Source organism: Oncorhynchus gorbuscha, unplaced genomic scaffold (assembly GCF_021184085.1).
Source record: "Oncorhynchus gorbuscha isolate QuinsamMale2020 ecotype Even-year unplaced genomic scaffold, OgorEven_v1.0 Un_scaffold_487, whole genome shotgun sequence".
Lineage (NCBI taxonomy): Eukaryota > Metazoa > Chordata > Actinopteri > Salmoniformes > Salmonidae > Oncorhynchus > Oncorhynchus gorbuscha.
The window spans coordinates 585665-594141 of NW_025745317.1; the positions used below are offsets into that span (position 1 = coordinate 585665).

The window sequence follows — 8477 nt, forward strand, 5'->3', positions numbered from 1 at the left end:
CTATACACCTCTCTGGGTGATCTCTATACCCCTCTCTACGTGACCTCTATACCCCTCTAAAATCAGAAAGAACAATAGACTATCTTCTTTTAATAACCAAATAATAATATTTACAATAGGCCTATATGATATAAATAAATAAACTCAGTCTTCTTAGTAATGGTAATAATGTAATATATTACAGGCCTATATGATGGTAATAATGTAATATATTACAGGCCTATATGATGGTAATAATGTAATATATTACAGGCCTATATGATGGTAATAATGTAATATATTACAGGCCTATATGATGGTAATAATGTAATATATTACAGGCCTATATGATGGTAATAATGTAATATATTACAGGCCTATATGATGGTAATAATGTAATATATTACAGGCCTATATGATGGTAATAATGTAATATATTACAGGCCTATATGATGGTAATAATGTAATATATTACAGGCCTATATGATGGTAATAATGTAATATATTACAGGCCTATATGATGGTAATAATGTAATATATTACAGGCCTATATGATGGTAATAATGTAATATATTACAGGCCTATATGATGGTAATAATGTAATATATTACAATAACATAAAAGGCCTTTTCAAGGTGTTAACATCTGACTAAAATTATACACTGAACAAAAACATAAACACATTATGTAAAGTGAAGGTCCCATGTTTCATGAGCTGAAATAAAGGAACCCCCCCCTCCCCCAAAGAAATCGTTAAAAAACCAAAATCCCAGAAATGTTCCAAACACACAAAAAACATATTTATAATAATAATATAATAATAATAATAATATAATAATAATATAATAATAATATATGCCATTTAGCAGACGCTTTTATCCAAAGCGACTTACAGTCATGTGTGCATATATTCTACATATGGGTGGTCCCGGGAATTGAACCCACTACCCTGGCGTTACAAGCGCCATGCTCTACCAACTGAGCTACAGAAGGACCACTATCTCAAATGTTGTGCCCAAATTCGTTTACATCCCTGTTAGTGAGCTTTTCCCCTTTGCCAAGATAATCCATCCACCTGACAGGTGTGGCATTAGAGGATTTGGCAGTCCGTCCAACCAGCCTCACAACCCCAGTGTGTAACCACGCCAGCCCAGGACCTCCACATCTGGCTTCTTCCCCTGTGGGATCTGAGACCAGCCACCCGGACTGTTGATTAAACTGTGGGTTTGCACAACCATAGATATTTTACACAGGCTGTTAGAAACCGTCTCAGGGAAGCTCATCTGCTCGTCGTCCTCACCAGGGTCTCGACCTGACTGCAGTTCTGCATCGTAATCGACTCCAGTGGGCAAATGCTCACATTCGATGGCCACTGGCACGGACACGGATGAATCCCTGGTTTCAACTGTACCGGGCTGAAGGCAGACCGTGTGTTTGGCATCGTGTGGGTGAGCGGTTTGCTGATGTCAACGTCGTGAACACAGTGCCCCATGGTGGCGGTGGTGGGGTTATGGTATGGGCAGGTATAAGCTACGGACAACGAACACAATTACATTTTATCAATTGCAATTTCAATACACAGAGATACCGTGACGAGATCCTGAGGCTCATTGTTGTGCCATTCATCCGCCGCCATCACCTCATGTTTCAGCATGATAATGCTCGGCCCCATGTCGCAATGATCTGTACACAATTCCTGGAAGCTGAACATGTCCCAGTTCTTCCATGTCCTGCATACTCACCAGACATGACACACACTGAGCACGTTTGGGATGCTCTGGATCGACGTGTGCGTGGTTCCAGGTCCCGCCAATATCCAGAAACTTCACACAGCCATTTGATGAGGAGAGGGACAACATTCCACAGGCCACAATCAACAGCCTGATCAACTCTATGTGAAGGAGATGTGTCGCGCTGCATGAGGCAAATGGCCACAACAGATACTGACTGGTTTTCTGATCCACTCCCCTGTTCTGTTTGTTTGTATTCCCAGTCATGTGAAATCCATAGATTAGGGACCTAATGAATTTATTTACATTGAGTGATTTCCTCATATAAACTCTTTGAATCTTTACATTTTTAAATGTATATTTTTCTTCAGTGTAAATCAGAATCTACATATTTCTACCTTGTGGTGTTTCATATCATAACAGTACTTTCTCCATAGTCCAATATAGATCATTGATTGGGAGCCAATCCTACACATCCTAGATCACTGCATAGAAAACACCACTCCAATACGGGGACCATTAGACACTGCTACATCAATCTATGTTTCCAGAAAACACACAGGAAACCCTTTTAACATACAATATGAAAAACAAACTCCAGGCTCTGATCTGTGCAAATCATTTCAATACTCAGGGAGGGGTGGTGTTACGTTACTGTCTGTAAGGACCACAATCATTTCCAACACTGCTACAACTTTTTATGTGAAATACTTTGAAATACTTTTTAAAAACAGGTTCAGAAGAATACTTTGGCCTTTTGATGAAGTACGATTTATCCAGGTCCGAATGATTTGTCTCGGAACGCAAATGGTATTTAAGCTCCAGATCATTGAGGAGGTATTAGCTAAAGAGCACCAGGTAATATGAATCAGTAAGGCTAGCTGAAGGTAAGAAATTATGGGATTGGCAGCAACAGAGGATGTCTGAATGTGGAACAGAGAACACATGGAATCAACCGGAATGTGGAACAGAGAACACATGGAATCAACCTGAATGTGGACCAGAGAACACATGGAATCAACCGGAATGTGGAACAGAGAACACATGGAATCAACCGGAATGTGGAACAGAGAACACATGGAATCAACCGGAATGTGGAACAGAGAACACATGGAATCAACCGGAATGTGGAACAGAGAACACATGGAATCAACCGGAATGTGGAACAGAGAACACATGGAATCAATCTGAATGTGGAACAGAGAACACATGGATTCAATCTGAATGTGGAACAGAGAACACATGGAATCAATCTGAATGTGGAACAGAGAACACATGGAATCAATCTGAATGTGGAACAGAGAACACATGGAATCAATTGGAATGTGGAACAGAGAACACATGGAATCAATTGGAATGTGGAACAGAGAACACATGGAATCAACTGGAATGTGGAACAGAGAACACATGGAATCAACCGGAATGTGGAACAGAGAACACATGGAATCAATCTGAATGTGGAACAGAGAACACATGGATTCAATCTGAATGTGGAACAGAGAACACATGGATTCAATCTGAATGTGGAACAGAGAACACATGGATTCAATCTGAATGTGGAACAGAGAACACATGGATTCAATCTGAATGTGGAACAGAGAACACATGGATTCAATCTGAATGTGGAACAGAGAACACATGGATTCAATCTGAATGTGGAACAGAGAACACATGGAATCAACCGGAATGTGGAACAGTGCAGAGTAAATTACAGAGTGAAATAATGTCTAAGCTGAAAGCATCAATATGCACAGATGTCATTCACTTCAAGCCGTTGATATAATGTTAAGTTTTTACACTCACAACAAAGTGAGACACTACTATACACAATGTATAATAAAGCCTGTCTGTTTGTCAATGTTGATGAGCACCTATTGGGACCAATGGGCTTGTACTTGCTTCGTGCCTTACCTCCTCACACCATTTACACAACACTGTATGTAGACTTTTTCTATTGTGTTATTGACTGTACATTTGTTTATTCCATGTGTAACTCTGTGTTGTTGTTTGTGTCGCACTGCTTTGCTTTATCTTGGCCAGTTGTAAATGAGAACTTGTTCTCGACTAGCCTACCTGGTTAAATAAAGGTTAAATAAAAGATAAGGCCAAAACTGTTTAAACTCTAGTCACAGCAACCAGATACCTTGCTAATCTCTATTTAAACTATGTTTAGTCACTCGCATGTAACATCACCAATATGTATGTAACTAATTCAGAGTTGGGCTCTCGTGTGGCGCAGCGGTCTAAGGCACTGCATCAAGGTGCTAAGTAGATGTCACAACAGTCCCTGGTTCAAATCCAGGCTGTATAACATCTGGCCGTGATTGGGATCCCCATAGGGCAGTACACAATTGGCCCAGCCTCGTCAAGGTTTGGCCCCGGGTGGGTAGGCCGTCATTGTCAATAAGAATTTGTTCTTAGCCCAACTTGCCTCGTTAAATAAAAGGTTACATTTTAAAAATAAGAAGTGACTTTCTTTAAATTCTCAGACGGCACCGAGGAGGACACGTGATAAATGTCTCCAACCTCCAGATTGCGTTCCCATTTATAGAAGCATCAATTCCTCATTTCAAAGTAACACTCACTCTCTAAGTTATATCATAAAAAATTAAAAAACCTATACAATAAAATCTAGATCAGAATCGCTCTGATCCCTGATTATCATAAACACGGGAATAAGTACATTCTCTCTGTGAGCCGCCAAACATCGTTCGAATTCATCTCCCGGGTTACCGTGGAAGTCAGTCACTGCGTGTGCTGCCCGCGAGCGAAGTGGCAGGCGAAGTCGTACTTGTTCCTGCACTTACAGCCGCAGACATTACACTGGAAGGGGTTCTCGTAGCCGTGGCAACCCATGTGAACGGTGTACATGATGTTGTCAGGAGAAGTAGGTGTCGCAGTGCTGGCAGCTGTGCAGCATCTGTGGGTCTGGGTGCTGTGTGCTACCGAGCAGGGCAGGGGTACTGGGCTGGCTGTTACTAATGCTAGCTGAGCTGGTGCGTGTGTGTGCACTGTGCTCACTGCTGGGTTCTGGGTCCACAGGGCTGTAGTTCCTGCTCTGGCCTGCAGGGGGTTGGAGGTCCTCGGGGCTTGTTGGGGAGGAGGTCTGGTGGTGGTGGTGGTGGTAGTGGTGGTGGTGGGCACCACTTTGACTGGTGGACAAAGATACTGACACTGCAATCGGTGCACCGGAGGCCTGCTGGATGAGGAACGGCTTGACGTCGTTACAGGACAGTCTGTCAGGAGACACAGGGGTCTGGTCCACTGGGGGGAGGTTGGACAACTGGCCTGCCAGCGTAGACAGCTGGTTCAGAGGATTATTGTCCACCATCATGTCACTGTTGACATCCCTGCTGGCTCCTCCTCCTCCTCCTCCAGTCCCATGGTCCTTCACATCGCTCTCGTACCCCTCGTGGTTCAGGTAGTCTGGTTTCCCCACCACCATGGATGGAGGGCTGAAGTTGATGAGGAGGTGTCTGCTATAGCCTCCCAGGCCCAGGGAGCTGCCACTCTTCTTCTGTAGGACGTTCAGCATCTTCTTGTTGGACAGGAAGGCGGGCAGCCCCGCCCCCTTCATGGGTAAAAGCTTGTGGCGACGCCGGCGGTGGTGGGACAGGTTGCTGCGGTCGCTGCAACGGAAGGAGCAGAGGTCACACTTGTAGGGCTTCTCTCCCGTGTGGGAGCGCATGTGGGCCTCAAGGTGGCGCTCGTAGGCAGAGGCAAAGGGGCACAGCTGGCAGCGGTGAGGCTTCTCTCCTGTCAAATCAACAAAGAGGGAATGTTTAGATTTATTTGAACATCTTGGCACAACTCCAACATCCATTAAAATGTAACGTACAAGTTTAAAAAAACTTTTTTTAAAGATCCTAACTATATGGGCGGTGCAAAGGGGGGCGGACTGACCATCTGGCATGTTGGGCAAATGCCAGATGGGCCGGTCCATTTTTACCTGTGTGAATTCTGATGTGCTCTATCAGGCGAGCGGTGCCTTTACTGGCGTAGCTGCAGTAGCTACACTTGAGCTTGCCGTCGAAGGTCCTCTGGAAGCCGTCCACCAGCAGCCCAGAGCCGTCGTCCAGAGAGACTTCCACCGACCCATTGTGATGATCACTGTCTGGGAGAGCTGCTACTACCGGGAGAGGAGACGACAACACACAGACTTGAATAGATACTTTACAGTCAAATTCTTTCACCCGGAAATTGATACCTCTAAACAATACCCAACAGACAAAAAAAGCCTAGGTCTGTAGCTCAAATCACATCTAGAATTTATCCGGAAGCAGGATTTGTGAAATCACATTTTTACATTGATCTATTTTCCGGTGACAAAATATATATTCTGGCAAGACAATCTAGTCAGAAACCATTTGTGGCACAGTCCTGTTTATGTCTGGTGAAAGATATGAGAGGATCACTTGAGATGCATTAGTGTCATCTATGTTACGTTAATATCTCCACAATATGGTATCTAAATGTAACAGTATAACTTTAGACCGTCCCCTCGCCCCATACCCGGGCGCGAACCAGGGACCATCTGCACACATCAACAACTGATACCCACGAAGCATCGGGGGAAAGAGCAAAGGGGGAACCACTACTTCAAGGTCTCAGAGCAAGTGACGTCGCCGATCGAAGCACTAGTTAGCGCACACCACCGCTAACTAAGCCGTTTCATATCCGTTACATAAACATAAAAACCACTCATTGCTCCTCCAGAGGACCCCTTTCAGATGACGGCCCATCGCCACTAAATAAACACGTTCAAACCCCTGTTAGGTTTTTCCCCGTAGCGCTGGGCCCTGTTCCACTGGTTTCACTTCCCAAAGAAAAATTAGGGATATGGCTTATTTTGTGGGGCGATTTAAAAAATATAAATACATCATAAGTTAAAAGTAAATGACTCTGATAGTGTTCATAACAGTCTCACCAGCTTGGAGGTGGTCGGGCTCTATCTCCCCACCGACAGAGCCCGAGATCATGTTGACATGGTGCGTTTGCTGTGTCAGGTACTCTTGAAAGTCCTTTATGAAATCCAGAGGTTTTAGATCATCATCCATTTGGCAAGATGGGGTGTTTTATGATGACTTCTGATCACTCCCCGAAACCTGTAAAATAAGGCAATAATATATTTTTTTAAACATTTATTTAATTAGGCAAGCCAGTTAAAGAACACATTCTTATTTACAATGATGGCCTACCGGGGAACAGTGGGGTTAACTGCCTTGTTCAGGGGCAAAACGACAGATTTGTACCTTGTCAGCTCGGGGGATTTGATCTTGCAACCTTTCGGTTACTAATCCAATGCTCCAACCACTAGGCTACCTGCTTTTTTTATTTTATTTTTATTTCACCTTTATTTAACCAGGTAGGCTAGTTGAGAACATCTTTATTTAACCAGGTAGGCTAGTTGAGAACACCTTTATTTAACCAGGTAGGCTAGTTGAGAACACCTTTATTTAACCAGGTAGGCTGGTTGAGAACACCTTTATTTAACCAGGTAGGCTGGTTGAGAACACCTTTATTTAACCAGGTAGGCAAGTTGAGAACACCTTTATTTAACCAGGTAGGCTAGTTGAGAACACCTTTATTTAACCAGGTAGGCCAGTTGAGAACACCTTTATTTAACCAGGTAGGCAAGTTGAGAACACCTTTATTTAACCAGGTAGGCTAGTTGAGAACACCTTTATTTAACCAGGTAGGCTAGTTGAGAACACCTTTATTTAACCAGGTAGGCCAGTTGAGAACACCTTTATTTAACCAGGTAGGCAAGTTGAGAACAAGTTCTCATTTACAATTGCGACCTGGCCAAGATAAAGCAAAGCAGTTCGACAGATACAACGACACAGAGTTACACAGAGGAGTAAAACAAACATACAGTCAATAATACAGTATAAACAAGTCTATATACGATGTGAGCAAATGAGGTGAGAAGGGAGGTAAAGGCAAAAAAGGCCATGGTGGAAAAGTGAATACAATATAGCAAGTAAAACACTGGAATGGTAGTTTTGCAGTGGAAGAATGGTGCAAAGGAGCAAAATAAAAATAATGGGGTGCAAAGGAGCAAAATAAATAAAATAAATACAGTAGGGAAAGAGGTAGTTGTTTGGGCTAAATTATAGGTGGGCTATGTACAGGTGCAGTAATCTGTGAGGATTTGAAGATTTAACATAATGAACCACATGATCATCACATTGTTACAATACCACTGCATGTATGCCATAATCTTTAGCCCGATATTGGACTAAATGATCCTAACTCCATAGTCCAAAGAATTGAGTTGTTCTGTTTAAGGGGCGGCAGGGTAACCTAGTGGTTAGAATGTTGGGCTAATAACTGGAAGGTTGCGAGTTCAAATCCCCAAGCTGACTGTCGTTCCGCCCCTGAACAGACAGTTAACCGACTGTTCCTAGGCTGTCATTGAAAATAAGAATTTGTTCTCAAAGGTTAAAATAAGGGCGAAATGGCTCTGGATGCCAAAACAGCCAAAGACTCCCATCTAAACGTGAATCGATTGCGGTACGGTTCTTGAAATATAAATCGCTCGACTTTTGATAGCACAACAAAATAATTTCACAAATGCAAAATAAACATTGTACAGTGTTTTTTTAACCGCTGCAGCCGACAGTATTTTTCAGTGAAAACAGTTTGTGGCATCGGTCTTCCGTTTAGACACAGGTTAGATGCAGTAACGTGTAAATATGGCCGTGTGGGAATCTAACCCAATAAAGGCGTGTCAGTTTAACAACTTATTTATTTTTTCGCCCGATA

General features: G+C 43.0%; 1 protein-coding gene and 1 pseudogene across 1 annotated transcript in view; both read right to left on the reverse strand.

Annotated features, from left to right (window-relative positions):
• Positions 1-8477, reverse strand: part of LOC124018355 (L-seryl-tRNA(Sec) kinase-like) — an 86498-nt gene that overhangs the window by 19292 nt on the left and 58729 nt on the right.
• LOC124018359 lies at positions 3999-6814 on the reverse strand (annotated as a pseudogene).